The following is a 16,984-nucleotide window of genomic DNA, read 5'->3' as shown; positions in this document are numbered from 1 at the left end:
CTGGCTTCTCTTCATGGTCATTACTCAAATCGGAGAGCATACATGTTAAATAAAAGACAAACTTGAAAACTAAAAACATGTTTACAGGAGAGGCCTTGGAGGAAAAACAACACTAAATTAGTACCTTTAGCAATATGCTGGAATTATCTGGGAAATTTGTTAAAAATAGAGAATCTGCCCTAGCCAGTTTGGCTCAGTGAATAGAGCGTTAGCCTACAGACTGAAGGGTCCTGGCTTGATTCCAGTCAAGGGCACATGTCCAGGTTGTGGGCTCAATCCCCAGTAGGGGGCATGCAGGAGGCAGCCAAGTAATGATTCTCTCCCATCCTTGATGTTTCTATCTATCTCTTCCTCTCCCTTCCTCTCTGAAGTCAGTAAAAATGTATTTTTAAAAAAGATTAAAAATTCTCACGTTTATAATTACTTTTAAAAAGAAGATTTAAAAAAATAGAGATTCCCTCTTTTTATGGGTTACAGGAATGAGGTAACTAGCTCCCCAGATAATTCTGATGCATCTAGGAAGGCCAACAGCAGTGATGTTTGGGGACAGCTGAACTACATCATTGTAAATATTTAGCTGTTAAGATTCCCTAGAAGATTTCTTATATATTTCATAGTCTGAAATCATGCATTTTACCTGAATCCTTTTCTGAGTCTATTTACATGCCATTTCCCCTAAATTACCAATCAGAGCAGTTTCCATGTGGTATTTTCAAAGCAGCACAACTGGAGAAAAGGGCACTTTAAGATCTATAAAAACTGCTATCTAATAGGCCTATTGGCCTGAAACTTCTATTTGGAGGATGTTTCAAAAATAACTGGTTGGGTACAGACTATTTTTTTTGTTGTTAGGATTAAATAGATGTATTTTCCTGTTTTTCCTAACTACCACCACTCACCAAAACATGCACTAATATTTATGGAATTTCTGCACAACTAATCTGATATAGTTATTAGAATGATGAAATTTACAAAATCAACATAGTTACTATACATAGAATCATCCATTGCTCAGACTCTTAAGGCAATCATTACTGAAGGAAACTACAAATCTTTCTCAAACCAGTCATTAAGCTGTGACCAGGAAAGCATTATATTTTAAATGACAAAAGAGTTATTTTGGTTTTTCAAATCCTGATGTATCTGAGCTATCTCACTTGCTTGAATTCATGATATATTTGGACAATTTCCCTCTTACCAAAGTAGGCACAATGTTTTCCAGTGATGTTATGATAAAGAGTAACAAACATACCTCTGGAAGAAAACAAAACAAAACAAAACAAAACATGGTTTGAACTATTTAGCAATTTTCCTGGCATTTTCAGTTACTCTAGCCAATTTCAAGCCACCAAATTGATGTCATTGTATGTAGAGCTGGGAAGAAATCCACACAATTGGTTGGCACAAGCTGGTGTGATCTGCTTCTAGCACACTGTGTCTATGCGGTTTCAGGTTGCAGCTACCAAATTTTAAGCAAGGCACAATTCCATCTCACTTCCTCATACTATCACTGTTAGTAACTGGGGAAAAACAGAGAAGAGGCAAGGATCCTTGCTCTGAAAGAGCTCCCAGGCTTTATGGAGAATATAGACCCAGAGACAAATCATTGTTATGCACAAAATAAGTTTTGTGAAGGGGATGAGCGCTGGGTGCTAAATGAGCACCAAAGAGGAGCATCCAACCCTACTTGAGGACTAGGAAAAGGCTTCCCTGAGAGCTGACATCAACCCAAATCTCATAGGTAAAGTTGTGGGCCACACTTTGATAAACCTCACGAACAGGAGAATAGCTGAGTCTGGAGGGGTAACCCAAGACCAGGTTCTAGAACCTAGAAGAACTTGAATGGTGCAATTAGAAGCTTGTACTAGTACATTATCTCTGTTGTTAATAGAGGACCATTAAAGTGTTGGGGAATACTGGATGCAGGGCAGAAAATGCATTTGGTGAGACGTAGACATACTGGAAGTAGAGACAGATACTGGGCAAAGCTTAGGGAGCTCATACAAACCTCACAGAAACTTTGATACAAGGTCATAAGGGCTTTAAGAAAGTTATGAGCTTGGCTGTGGATTGTTTTCTAGTTTCCTGTCATGCATACACAACGAGGTTGTAAGCTTCATGAGTTGAATATGGAAGTTTAGAATGCTACCAATTACACAGATGTCTCTGAATAGTCATGTGGTGGTATGGAGAAGCAAAATATACTAGTGTTTTACTGAATGTTTCAATTTCCACCTGGAGTTTGATTCTATGTAGATATATCCCACCTGGTATGTAAAAGAAATAATATACAGAAAATAACTAATTTTGTTTAGGTCTTTTTTCAGTTATAAACACATACAAAATTAACATGAACTGTAAATGTATTTTAAAACTTATCACATCACTTATTAGTATATAAAAATGGTGTCTATCTCTAATTTTATCTAGCATTTACAAATTACTTATAAATTTATGTCTGTTTCTCTGAAAAACATTGGTCAAAAATTTTAATATACAGAAGAGTAGTAGTAGTACTTTAATACTACTGGGAAATAAATTGCAGTGGCTTATCCCAGCATTTTTCAACCTTTTTCATCTCATGGCACACATAAACTAATTACTAAAATTCTATGGCACATCAAAATTTATTATATTTTTTGCCTGACAAAAATAGATATAATTTTGATTCATTCACACTGGGTGGCTATTGTTGCCTTGGCTATTCTCATTTTTTTATTTGACAACTTAGGGGAAAAGAGGTCAGTGCCCCTGACTAAATAGTCAGGTATTGTATGTTTTTTAAATTCTTGAGATACACTGGTTGAAAAATCACTGGCTTATACTAACACACATAACAATATGCTACAGAGGAAATGACCTTGCATTTGATTGTGATCTGGAGACTTGTGACATTGTGTTATATTCTCAAGTCCACTTCTCATAACCAAGCCCTCTATTGTAAACACAGGTATTTCTCGACTCTAAAATAAAGTAAAAATAGCATGTTCTCTTTGGAAAAGATTTGATGAACTGGATTTATTTTTCATGACACAAAATGTTCCCTCTTTAGTATTAAATATACCAAAAATAATTCGCACAATTTACTAGCTTTAGCAGATAAGCTGAACAATTATATAAAAACACTACTGTATATAACATAGAGGCAGGACAGAGACAAATTTAGTGACAGGACTGAAATTTTCTTGGTGTTTGAGCCTGTGCCTCATATTGTATAAATGGTGTTTTTAATATTCTTCAACTTCAAATATTTGGTCAAAAGAAAAGGAGGAGCCTGGCCAGCATGGCTCAGTGGTTGAGCGTCAACCTATGAACCAGGAGGTCATGGTTTGATTCCTGGTCAGGGCATGTGCCTGGATTGCAGGCTTGATCTCCAGTGTGGGGCATGTAGGAGGCAGCTGATCAATGATTCTCATCATTGATGTTTCTATCTCTCTCTCTCCCTCTCCCTCCCTCTCTAAAGTCTATAAAAATGTATTTTAAAAAAGGAAAAAAAGAAAAGAAGGAAGTTAATATGCATAGGTTAGAGTATGCTCTCTCTATGGTTGGAAGCCTTTATTTAAAATAAGAAATATAAGTGCAGTCTGCACTATGCTGCAGTAACAATGTTAAAAATCTCAGTGATTTAGTACAGTAAGGACTTATATTTTGTTTACAAGTTCCACACAAATGGGCAGTGAGACAGGGGAGGTATGGTAGGTTTACAGCTTAATGGAAGGTCCATGTTGTAATGCTACTATTTTTTTCTGGAGCTTCCAGAGCACCAATGTCAGGGAGAGATAAAGCTTGGAAACTTTCACCTAATTTTAACTGCTTTGGAGAGGGAGTGACACATAATCGTTTCCACTTATATTTCACTAGCTAGACTTAATCACATGTTCCCACCTACCTGCAAAGGAATGTGAGGATGCAGTTGTCTGTGTGTCTATTAGTACAAAGGAAAGGGGAACTGGGTATACAGTTGAGTGCTGGAATACCTACCACAGAGGACAAAGAACTAGTATGTTAAATGTATGGAATCAGAGCAGGAAAAACTTAAGAATTCCACTAGAACTTGCCTTTCAGATCATGGGCTCTTTAGCTACAAGAGCCATGTCTTATATGATTTTGAATCTTTAGTGGCCATGACAATGCCTGAATATATAGGCATTCCAAAAATGTATCAAATGATTGATTTTCCTAAAATTTATAGAAGAGGTAGAGTCAGAATTGTTTGAATTGGAAGTGTTCCCAAACCACAAAAATACTGGATGCATTAGATAATCTATGTAATAAAAGCCTAAGTGACCATTATGGCAGAATGACCAGAATGACCGGTCGCTGTGATGTGCACTGACCACCAGAGGGCAGACGTTCAATGCAGAACCTGCTTCTGGTGGTCAGTGCACTCCACAGAGGGAGCACCACTCAGCCAGAAGCCAGGCTCACCACTAGGGAGCACAGTGGCAGTGGCTGGAGCCTCTCCCGCCTCCACGGCAGTGCTAAGGAGCAGGGAGCCGAGCAGTAAGGAGCAGTGAGAAGGCAGGCAGTAAGAAGTGAAGGATCCCATACTGTGAGAGGGTGCAGGCCAGGCTGAGGCCCCCCTTCCAGTGCATGAATTTCGGGCATCGGGCTTCTAGTAATATATAATCAGTTTAATTATAAATCAATTGATATAAATCAGTTTGGTATAGAGATAATCTACAAGTTCAACATAAATTGTCTGTTTTTTATCTCCTGGTTCTAATTGTTTCCTGAGTGTGGAGACATGCCTAAGTAAAAGAATTCCAAAAGCTGGATGACAAACTGAACTGAAACAGCCAATCAAGAAAAGCTGTCAACATCCACTTATGCCTACTACAGATTCCATCACAAGTGCTGCAAAATTGACTAAGCTTCAATCTGTGCTGTTTTTGTATTCACAGAAACATAACTAGAGAACTGGAAAACACCTTAGGAAGCATTTTATCTAGAGATGGCAACTAATAAAACACCACTCCCCAATTCTCTGCCCATAGCAGATTCTCTGATATATACTGGTGTGGCAAAAGTAGGCTTACAGTCATTTTTTATGGAAAATAATACAATAATTAATAAAGAATAATACAAGAATAAGCTCTGTGTTTCGCATACTCACAACTGTAAACATAATTTTGCCCTACCTGTATTTATATGGGCTTGTAGGTGAACTCAAGGTCATGCAGATAATTGCCTTGGGCTTATGAACTGTAAGGTATTATGCTATGAGCTTTATATGAATTATCTAATGTGTTCATTCTAGCAACTCTAGAAGGTAGGTAATATTATTTTCCTCATTTTACAGGTGAGGAGAGAGGCTTAGAGAAGTTAAGTAACATGCTTATGGTTACACAGTTGGTAAGTGGGTACAGAAATCTTTGATTCCAGATCTGGTGCTCTTAAGCACTGTAATTAGTCATTGTGATATAGTGCAATTAGAATGGACTATGGTGACAACATTGAATAAGGACACACAGACTACTTCTGAACATGGTGACCCAAGCAATAACTTCCAGTAAATGGTGGTTGTTGAGGAAGTTTTAACTTACTTTCCTTCCCTGTCAATTCCCTTAATTCAGAGAAATTGAGAAAGCTAAGACCCAGGGGGAAGAGGTTTGTATAAAGTTACCTTCAGGGAGATGGTGGCAGAACCAGGAATAAGAAAACTCAGCAATCCTGACTTGGAATCTCAGGCTCTTGCACCAGGATATCCACTAAGATCTTTGTCCAGCATGGGCAGCAGCTCAGAAATCAAGGATTCATGGTTCCCATTTGACAATAGATCACAAAGAGGATCCAGTCTCAGGACATGGAGCACTTGAGCATTTCTAGAGTATCCCGTGAATACTTCCTTAATGTTTTCCCACAGAGCAGCGGTTCTCAACCTGTGAGTCGCGACCCTTTGGCGGTCGAACGACCCTTTCACAGGGGTCACCTAAGAACATCCTGCATATCAGATATTTACATTATGATTCATAACAGCAGCAACATTACAGTTATGAAGTAGCAACAAAAATAATTTTATGGTTGGGTCACAACATGAGGAACCGTATTTAAAGGGCCAGAAGGTTGAGAACCACTGCCACAGAGCATTTAGTCAGAGAAATCAGGTGTGCTGAGGGCCATGCAGAACTTCAAAGAAGGATCAGTGACTACTTTAGTTTGATTGCCTCCAAACAGACTAAATTAGCCCTGGTGCCTCTGGTCATTGATGAGGCTGACTCATAGAGAAGATGGAAATCCAGAAAGTCATGGACAGGAAACACAAAGGAAGAGGGGGAGAGGATAAGACAGAAAGGGGAATGATTTAAAAAAAAGGTAAAATCATGAACATCTGTTATGTTGATTTGTAGAGAGAGCTTAACACAAATTATCATCACTATACCTGTGCTCAAGCTTAGTTAGCTGCTCTCAAATTTAACACATTGAAAATAATTCCACTTCATTGTGAAGGCTGTGGCTTCTCCAGGGCTTGTTGGCGCAAGATCTTTTTCTTACCTTAATTACTTGTTTTAATATATATATATATATATATATATATATATATATATATATATATATATATATATATATATATACTAGAGGCCCATTGCAGGAAGATTCCTGCCAGAATAAGGCTTCCTGAGGCCGGAGCGAAGCAGTGGAGAAGGGAGCGAAGCCGCCTCATTCCCTCCCATCTCCGCTGCCTGGCTTCCAGCCTTCTCCCCTGCTCTCCCTCCCGGCCACCCCGGGTCACACAAGGGAGGGCCAGATGGCCACCAGGCAGGCAGAGGATCACTGCTGTCCCACCTGGCCGCCCCAGATTGCACACAGGAGGCCCAGAGGGAAGCAGGGCAGGTGGCAGATGGAGTTGTCCTGTCCTGCCTGCAGTATGCAAATTAATGGCCATGGCCATCTTTGTTGGGTTAATTTGCATACATTTCTGATTGGCTGATGGGCATAGCAAAGGTATGGTCAATTAGCATCTTTGTCTTTTATTAGTGTGTAGATTGATTAAGATATTACATATGTGTCCTTATCCCCACATCACCCCCTATCCCCCCGCTCATGCCCTCACCCCCCTGTTGTCCATGTCCATTGGTTAGGCCTATATGCTTTCATATAAGTCCTTTGGTTGATCTCTCCCCTGTTTTATTTTATTTTTAAAAAATACATTTTTATTTATTTCAGAGAGAGAGAGAGAGAGGATGGGAGAGATAGAAACATCAATGGTGAGAGAGAATCATTGATCAGCTGCCTCTTGCATGTCCCCTACTGGGGATAGAGCCCACAACCCTGGCATGTGCCCTTGACTGGAATTGAACCTGGGACCCTTCAGTCCACAGGCCACTGCTCTATCCACTGAGCCAAGCCATGGACTGGATTTCAACTTTTCCCACTAGCCTTTCTCCAGTTTGCTAGGTCACTATCTTTGGGGCTCTGAAGTGTAACAAGGACCTGGGAAGGCAAGCTGAGTGCCTGCTATTTCAGACAAAAGCTTCAGTGAATACACTCTTCTGTTGATTTTAGGTGTATTCTTCTCAGAGATGAGTGCTAGCTTTCAATGAAGGGTTTGTAGAAGCACTTGAACCTTTTCAAGAAAACTCTGAATTTCTAAAACATGATGGGTGACAAGAGGTAAGGACTCTGGATGTTTACACAGTAACTTCCTTTATAGTTTATTTTCTATTCATACGTTGCATGCCTTGAGCTCTTCACATTGCTAAGGAAGCAACAAGAAAGAAACCTAATTTTCCTGCATCTCATTGTGCTAACAGAGCCAAAATGTTGAGTGAAAGATGGAAATAAGTGAGGGAATTTTTACATTATACTTAAGAGCATTGACAGAACATCCCATTCTGTGTAATTTAAATAGCTGAATGGAGCAGGCAGAGTTTAATTAAAGAAAAACTATGAGCTACAAACTTCAGACAATGATTCTAATGGGCGCTTAACAAAAGCTAAACTCTATCTTCACTAAACTCATTTGATTAAGAGAGTTGTAGATGTCAGCCTTGGCAAACAACAGTCCAAAGGGTGAGTTTGGAGCTACCATCTGTGCCTGGCCAATGTGGCTCAGTGGTTGAGTGTCAGCCCATAAGCCAAGAGGTCACCGGTTTGATTCCCTGTCAGTACATGCCTGGGTTGCAGGCTTGATCCCCTGTAGAGGCGTGCAGGAGGCAGCCAATTGATGTTTCTATCTGTTTCTCTCCCTTCCTCTCTAAAATAAAGAAAAACATTAAAAAGGCTAACATTTATGAATTTATGAGTCATTGTTGGTAAAATATACTGCTCTTGTGTCAAGTAGGGGTTTTAGGAAGGTGTGTGTGTGTATGAATTTTCATGGAAAGCACAACCTGGTATTTTGGTGTTACCAAGAGAAGCCCTGCTGAGAGGCATAGCTTTAGTAAATTCACTAAAGTTCAGTGTCTGATATTCAGCCTCAGTGTCAGAGATAATCTCTTTTCTAAAATTGGGGGGAAGCCTAATTCCCTTGGTATATGTGTTAATTATTTTCAGTCAAGAATAAGAGCCTGGGGGTTAGATTCACCTTAAGATAAGTTAGTGATCTCTGCCCTGACCCACTGTGTGCTAATTTTATTATTACATGCCCTGACTCTCTGAGATCAGTCCCATTTTGTCTACCCATAAGAGTTGAATGAGGTGCAGGCAAATTTTCCCCACAGCTTAGTTTTGTTGTTGTTGTTTTTTCTTTTCTTTGTTTGTTTTAATCACTTCTTTAGCTTTTATTGGTGGGAAAATGAGGAGGCTCAAACTGAAGTGCATGTGGAGATCTTGACTTACATGACCTTAAATCATATATATTTTGGATAAAGGGGAAAAAAAAACATAGAAATTATCTTCTAATTGAACCTACTAATTAAATCTGAACCTCAGTGATTGCAGGAAATGGGATCGTATTAGCCTTATTTCTCAGGTTGACTCAACATTAATGCCTGATTATGGCTGGACCGTCTTGGTACATTTATATTCTTAAAAGGGCACTTTCCTGTTTAATGATGGTGGATGTCGGGGACTACCTGGTAACCCTGGTCATCACACTGTTGTCTTATATTACAGTTTTAGTAATTGGATCCATGTTCTAAATCCCTGTTTATATATTTCTGACGTTTTTCCTTTCCCACTGGCCTCACAGGGTTTATTGACAGGCCAGCAGAGGACATTTGGCTCAGGTGGACTAGAAAGACCCAAACAAGAAAGTGGCCCCATCCTCATTTCTTGGAACAGCCTGTGGTCACCAGCACAATAGGAGGCAGCCACACCAGAGGGCGAGACCGCAGGCCAATGGTAACAAGGGCCACTTACAGCCCACAGTCTCAACTTATAGCCTATAGCACTCATCGGTCTGAAGGACAACGAACTCCATCTAATCAGACTAGAACACTTACATCCCTCTGCCTCTGCCCCTTGCGGTTTTTGTGCATAAAATTCAACCCCAAGGACAGCGGAGGCTGAGTCCTAATCTTCCCTAGTTGTGGCTCCATCCCCTCATTCCCTCTAATAAACTCCCCACTTGCTCGCTGTGTCCACCTATTTCATTGAACTACTCCAATCTTACATTTATTTAGGGTTATAGATTAGGTTTCTTCTTTGCCCTCACTCAATCCCTCCAGGACTGGAGCTGGTAAAACTCAGTCCCATAGTTCAATACTGGATGCCTGATGCTAGACGCCCTGTGCTATCTCTCTTGACTAGACCCCTGCTTAGAGCTGATGGCTAGACCATCTTGGTGAATTTGCATTCCTTATTCGGAGAGGCATACATTTATTCTCTATGCAGAATTAACAACAATAACAACTACCATGGCACTCTTGGTGACATTTGGGAATTTCATGGATAAAAACAAAATCTGATAAGCTTCTAAATGAAAATTACAGGTAATTTTAAAAGGAAGTATATCAGATTGTTATAAGATATCCAATCTACAGTAGTTAATACATATTCTCAGATTTTAGAATTTTACCCTTACGGATATCCTTCATATGTGAGGAAGAAATGCACTTTGATATGCAAGGGCTTGGAAATCATGAGGTGAAGGGAGGTGTTCCATATTCCTATGGTTTCTTCTTAGCCTTTTAGTGAGTCTATGCTCTTGATGATGAACTTTCCATGAGGTCCTCAACTTTTCTCCCTCCTTAGGTGGGAGATACTGGCTAGAATGGGCCGGAATTGGTTATTTTCCTTTCCCTGGGACATTTAGGCTCTGATAATACCCTGGCAGGCTGGGTTCTGTTTAACCACATTGTTCTGAAGGCAAAGCCTTTGTAAGAATAACAGTGTGTTAGTGTATTCCAAAATGGTTCCTTCCCACTTCCACCTGCCAGAAGCACAGGGCATTTTCTGTTATTTACTGTGCCAACCTGGTTGAGTTCCTGGAGGTAAATCTCACAATATTTTGGGAGTCCCTAGGCAGATGGCGTTATCGGCAGGACCAAGGCCAAAGGAGTCTGTACCTGAATGCACAAGGGATGGGGCAATTTTGGGGTCTGAAGCTGAGACTACAATTGGTACCTGAGCATGGGCCTGCCTTCTCTAAATTGTCCTGCTTGATCCTGCAGGGTTTCACAAGCTCTTACCTGAATCCTAAAACTCCCCAAATGTCACTTTTGTCTGTGTATGTCTGCCTAATTGTTGTTGCTATGGGGAGTTATGAGTGGGAGACCTCCTAGTCTGCCATCCTGTTCTGAAGTATTTTTTAAACAAATTTGAAAAAATAAAAATTGTTTACCCACATATTTAGCATTTTCAGTGCTTTGTATTCCTTTGTATGGATCCATATTTTCATCTGGCATGATTTTCCTCTTGTCTACAGAATACTTTCAACATTTTTTTATAGTGCTAGTCTGAAGGAGATGAATTGCCTCAGTGTTTCTTTTTCCTGAAAAAAGTCTATTTTGTTTTCATTTTTGGAAGATATTTTTCACTGAGTAGAGAATTATAGGTTGAGAGGATTTTATGTTTTTAGTACTTTAAAATGTCACTCTAATGTATCTAGTTTGCATTGATTTGGAGGACAAGTTCACAATCATTTTTATGTTTATTGTGCTATACCTAATGCATCTTTTTCCGCTGGTGATTTTTAAGGGTTTTACCTTTATCACTGGTTTGCAACATTTTTATTCTGATGTGCTTTGGCCTGTTTTCTATATCCTCTTGCTTTGGTTTTATTGAGCTTACTAGGTAGGCCTCTAGGATTATACTTTTTATCAAATTTTGAAATATTTCAGCCTTAATTTTTCAAATCCTCTATTATTTTATTCTGGAATGTCAATTTCACATGTGTTAGGCTACTTTTTGTTGTCTCATGGGTCATTGATGATGTGAGATTTTTTCCATTTCTTTTTCTTAATAAATATATTTTTATTAATTTCAGAGAGGAAGGGAGAGGGGAAGATAGAAACATCAATGATGAGAGAAAATCATTGATCAGCTGCATCCTGCATGCCCCACTCTGGGGATTGAGCCCACAACTCAGGAATCGAACTATGACCTCCTGGTTCATAGGTCAACACTCAACCATGGAGCCACGCTGGCCAGGCTCTATTTTTTTTCTTGATGTATTTTGTTTTGAAAAGTGTCTATTGTTATATTATCAAATTAATTAACTTTTTCTTCTGCAGTGTTTTCACTAAAATCTCTCTCAGCATTGTGGAAACTCCAAAACCTCCTTCAACTCTGAAACTCCCAAATTGTTTATGCAAGGCCAGTGTAGTGTAAGTGAGCTATAATCTTATCTTTTATCTCTTGGTGTCAGTAGACAGTATTAAAGTTGATAAATCATGAAATAATGATATAATATATCTGCCTGTTTCCCCTGTGCCTAGAAAAATATATGATACATATTAGATGGTTAATACATTTGGTAAATGCATGGATGAAAATAGGATTGGAGGTAAAAAAGGTCAATTAAAGTAGATGTTTTCTTTATAAGGTCTTATTATTATTTATCTCTTAAATATAACAAGATTCTTATATTATTTTGAAATAATATAGAAAAAATTAAATTGATTAACTCTCAATTTAATTATAAACAAAAGATATCTGCATAATTAATATATGCTAGAAAATTTAATTGGAATATAACACAGAATAAGTCCTGAAAAAAGAGACATTCTCTTGGTTAAGTAATGTGGTTAATTACTTTAGATACTTCAACTCCTATTGCTGCAGTAGGCATAATCAGCAGGAAGCAAAGTATCTGAATCCCATTTTCTAAATCAGAATTATTCAATCTTGGGTCCATGAAATATTAGTGGTCTTATGTATGTATTAACAGTTCCACAAGTGGTTTGTTGGTTTTAAAGGAAAAATAAATGAAATAAAATTTAAAACTAAGATTAATTTCACAGAAATTCTCATTCAAATTTCATTATTATCGGATTCTTAAAGTTTTCATATGTACTGTAAGATTCCATTGAATCTCATTCGACTTCCATGTCATTAACAAAACGGTTTTGCAATCTATAACATACACACAATAGAAGGACAAATGCTAAACATATTAAAACAGTTCAATGACAGATCCAGAGACAGAGAGGCATAGATTGGACCCTCGGGCCTCGGAGGGAAGGTAGGGAAGGGTGGGGGTAAGGCGGAGAGATCAACCAAAGGACTTATATGCAAGCATATAGGCCTAACCGAAGGACACGGACAACAGGGGGGTGAGGGCATGAGTGGGGGGCGGAGGTAGGGGGTAATGTGGGGATAAGGACACATTGTAATAACTTAATCAATAAAAAAAATCTAAAAAAAATAAAACAGTTCAATGAGTTTTTACTAAGTAAACTTACCCATTTATCTGGTGTCCATATTAATATACACATTATCATCAGCATCCCATAAGCCCTTCCAACTCATATTTCTAACAAGAGAATTACTTGCTCATATCTATCAGCATAGATTATTTTTAAGATTTAAGTAAATAGAAATGTCATTTTAATATTATTTTAAATGTTCACCATACATGCCTTCTCCTTGTAAATAATCCATTAAAATATATCCCCATATCAGCGTGGAGGTGCGGAGGGAGGGAGCGCAGGCCGGGCCGCGGAGGACGCGAGAAGATGGCGGCCTTCTGTGAGATGGGTGTTATGCCTGAAACGTGCAAGCTGTGGAAGAGATGGATTGGCTTCTCCCAACTGATATCCAGGAAGAATTCATCCCACTTATCCTGGGAGGCGGTGATGTGCAGAAACAGGAAGTGGAAAAACTGGTGCTTTCAGCATTCCAGTTATCCAGATAGTTTATGAAACTCTGAAAGACCAACAGGAAGGCCAAAAGGGGAAAACAACAATTAAAACTGGTGCTTCAAATGGCAAATGAACCCATATGACAGAGGATCTGCTTTTGCAATTGGGTCCGATGGTCTTTGCTGTCAAAGCCGAGAAGTGAAGGAGTGGCATGGATGTAGAGCTACTAAAGGACTCAGGAAAAGGAAGCACTACTACGAAGTGTCCTGTCATGACCAGGGGCTGTGCAGAGTCGCGTGTTCTTCCATGCTGGCGTCTTTAGACTTAGGTACTGACAAGTTTGGATTTGGCTTTGGTGGAACAGGAAAGAAATCCCATAATAAACAGTTCGATAACTATGGAGAGGAATTCTTTATGCATGATACCATTGGGTGTTACCTAGATATAGATAAAGGACACGTCAAATTCTCCAAAAATGGAAAAGACCTTGGTTTGGCATTTGAAATACCACCACATATGAAGAACCAAGCCCTCTTTCCTGCCTGTGTTTTGAAGAACGCTGAACTAAAATTCAACTTTGGTGAAGAAGAATTTAAGTTTACACCAAAAGATGGTTTTGTAGGTCTGTTCAAGGCGCCGGACAGCTGCGTTGTCAAATCACAGCACACAGGTAATGCGCAGGTGGCACAGACCAAGTTCCTCCCCAACGTGCCCAAACCTCTCATCGTTGAACCCTCCCAAGAGTTAGCTGAACAAACTCTGAACAACGTCAAGCAGTTTAAGAAATATGTTGATAATCCTAAATTAAGGGAGCTTTTGATCATTGGAGGTGTTGCATCCCAGGATCAGCTCTCTGTTTTAGATAATGGGGTGGATATAGTTGTCGGCACTCTGGGGAGACTGGATGACCTGGTGTCCACTGGGAAGCTGAACTTGTCCCAAGTTAGGTTCCTGGTCCTAGACGAAGCCGACGGGCTTCTCTCTCAAGGCTACTCGGATTTTATAAATAAGATGCACAATCAGATCCCTCAGATCACCTCCGATGGAAAAAGGCTGCAGGTGATTGTTTGCTCTGCTACTTTGCATTCTTTTGATGTAAAGAAATGTCTGAAAAGATAATGCATTTTCCCACGTGGGTTGATTTAAAAGGCGAAGATTCCGTCCCAGACACCGTGCACCACGTGGTTGTCCCCGTGAATCCCAAAGCTGACAGACTCTGGGAAAGGCTGGGGGAAAACCACATTAGAACTGATGAAGTACATGCAAAAGATAACACAAGACCTGTTGCTAACAGTCCAGAGATGTGGTCTGAAGCTATTAAAATCCTGAAAGGGGAGTATGCTGTGCGGGCAATCAGGGAGCACAAGATGGACCAGGCAATTATTTTCTGTAGAACCAAAATCGACTGTGACAACTTGGAGCAGTATTTTATGCAACAAGGAAGAGGGCCTGATAAGAAGGGACACCAGTTCCCCTGTGTTTGTCTGTATGGCGACAGAAAGCCTCATGAGAGAAAGCAGAACTTGGAAAGATTTAAGAAAGGAGATGTAAGATTCTTGATTTGCACAGATGTGGCTGCCAGAGGAATTGATATCCATGGTGTTCCTTATGTCATTAATGTCACCCTGCCTGACGAGAAGCAGAACTATGTCCACCGGATCAGCCGCGTCGGCAGAGCTGAGGATGGGCCTGTCCATTTCCCTGGTGGCAGCAGAAAAAGAGAAGGTGTGGTACCATGTATGTAGCAGCCCTGGAAAGGGGTGTTACAACACGAGGCTCAAGGAGGATGGCGGCTGCACCATATGGTACAATGAGATGCAGTTGTTCTCTGAGGTAGAAGAACACCTGAACTGTACCATTTCTCAGGTTGAGCCAGATATAAAGGTACCTGTGGATGAATTTGATGGGCAAGTTACTTATGGGCAAAAAAGGGCAACTGGTGGTGGAAACTATAAAGGCCATGTGGATGTTTTGGCACCTACAGTTCACGAGTTGGCTGCCCTTGAAAAGGAGGCACAGACGTCTTTTCTGCACTTTGGCTACCTTCCTAACCAGCTGTTCAGAACCTTCTGATTCTAACACCCCGGGTAAGACTTGAGTGATGCGGCTGTTGTCCTAAAACTCTAAAACGGTTGTACTGCTTCCAGGCAGCAGCGTTTATAGTCACTTAAACTATTAATGCTAACTCTTGCATGTCAAGAAACATGGAACATTAGTCATAGGAATTCTTCATGTAATGGCAACCTAATGAAAGTAATAAATGTGATGACTCAAATTACAATAATTAAAAAATAAAATAAAATAAAATATATCCCCAAATCATCACTCACACACACACACACACACACACACACAAAGGATCAATGGCTGTAAACAGTGAACTACAATGTACAATGTAAAAGTAACAATGAAAATGGTAATATAAATAGTATGATTCAGAATAACATTTCAAACATAACTAGAAAATAAGACTCCAGTGAGAATATATATCTGTGAATTCAAGAAAGAAAACATGAATATGCAAACGTGATGGGTTTACTAAAACATCCAAAAGGAAAACTGGAATTAGAAAACAATGAAAATGAATATCCAAAAAGTTAGATTTTATTCAATTGGTGTGAATTTTCACCTAGTTATAGATGCACTGTTACAAATTTAGCTATCCTGTAGCCTAAAGCTACAGATAATTATTTTTTATTATTTTCAAACAAAATACAGTGACCTCATTGGTAAAGCAATATTTTCCCAATCAGGTTTGACATAAATTTATCTAGAACAGTGGTTCTCAACCTTCCTAATGCCGCGACCCTTTAATACAGTTCCTCATGTTTTGGTGACCCCCAATTTCATTGTTACAAATTGAACATAATTAAAGCATAGTGATTAATCACAAAAGCAATATGTAATTATATATGTGTTTTCCTATGGTCTTAGGCGACCCTTGTGAAAGGGTCCTTCGACCCCAAAGTGATCAGGTTGAGAAGCGCTGATCTAGAAGGATAAAGATAAATGTGTTACTTAAATTAAATCAGACACAAAGAATACATGAGTGTCTTTCAATATCATACTCATCATGAGAAGTAGGCACAATGAGATACAATTAACACTAAAGAAAGTTGTTTAAATCAGCTACAGGTGTCTCTCATGACAGAATAACTGGTATGAGAATTGCCCTCCATCTATAAATTACTAGAAAAGTGGGCAAAATATATGAACTAATTGTTTTCAAAACTTGAGTAAAAGACAGCACAGGAGTTTGAGCCCTGAGAGAAAGGAAATAGACAAGTTGAGTTCATAAATTTCTATCTGGAGGCAATTTCTAGCCTGTTACACAGAAGTGGAACCCAAGAAATACTTAGAGGCCTTGTTGAATTGAGGTGACAGATATTGTTGCTCAAGGAAACTGAGGCAGCTAGAATTGTGGGAAATACTAGAGAATAAGGAGCTATGCAAGAACGAGACTGCAAAAGTATTTTGATGAATGCTACACTGAGCATGTTTGACATGAAACTTTTTAAGGAGCCAAGCAAAAACAAAAACAAAAACAAAAACAAAAACAAGAACAAAAACAAAAACAAAAGAACCTCTAGGGCAGTGGTTCACAACCTTAGCTGCACATTAGAATCACCTGGGAATCTTTTTAAAATCCTGATTTCTGGGCCTCATTTTCCAGAAATTCTTTTTCTTTGTTATGGGGTGGGGCCACAACATTAGTAACAAAGAAACAGATTTTCCGGAGGATGAGGCCCAGAAATCAGGATTTTAAAAAGATTCCCAGGTGATTCTAATGTGCAGCC

General features: G+C 39.3%; 1 pseudogene; it reads left to right on the top strand.

Annotated features, from left to right (window-relative positions):
- The first annotated feature begins 13,046 nt into the window (after positions 1 to 13,046).
- Positions 13,047 to 15,462, top strand: LOC132225264 (ATP-dependent RNA helicase DDX1-like; annotated as a pseudogene).
- Positions 15,463 to 16,984: the final 1,522 nt, after the last annotated feature.

Source organism: Myotis daubentonii, chromosome X, assembly GCF_963259705.1.
Source record: "Myotis daubentonii chromosome X, mMyoDau2.1, whole genome shotgun sequence".
NCBI classification, from domain to species: Eukaryota; Metazoa; Chordata; class Mammalia; order Chiroptera; family Vespertilionidae; genus Myotis; species Myotis daubentonii.
This window is presented reverse-complemented; position numbering and strand designations above follow the sequence as displayed.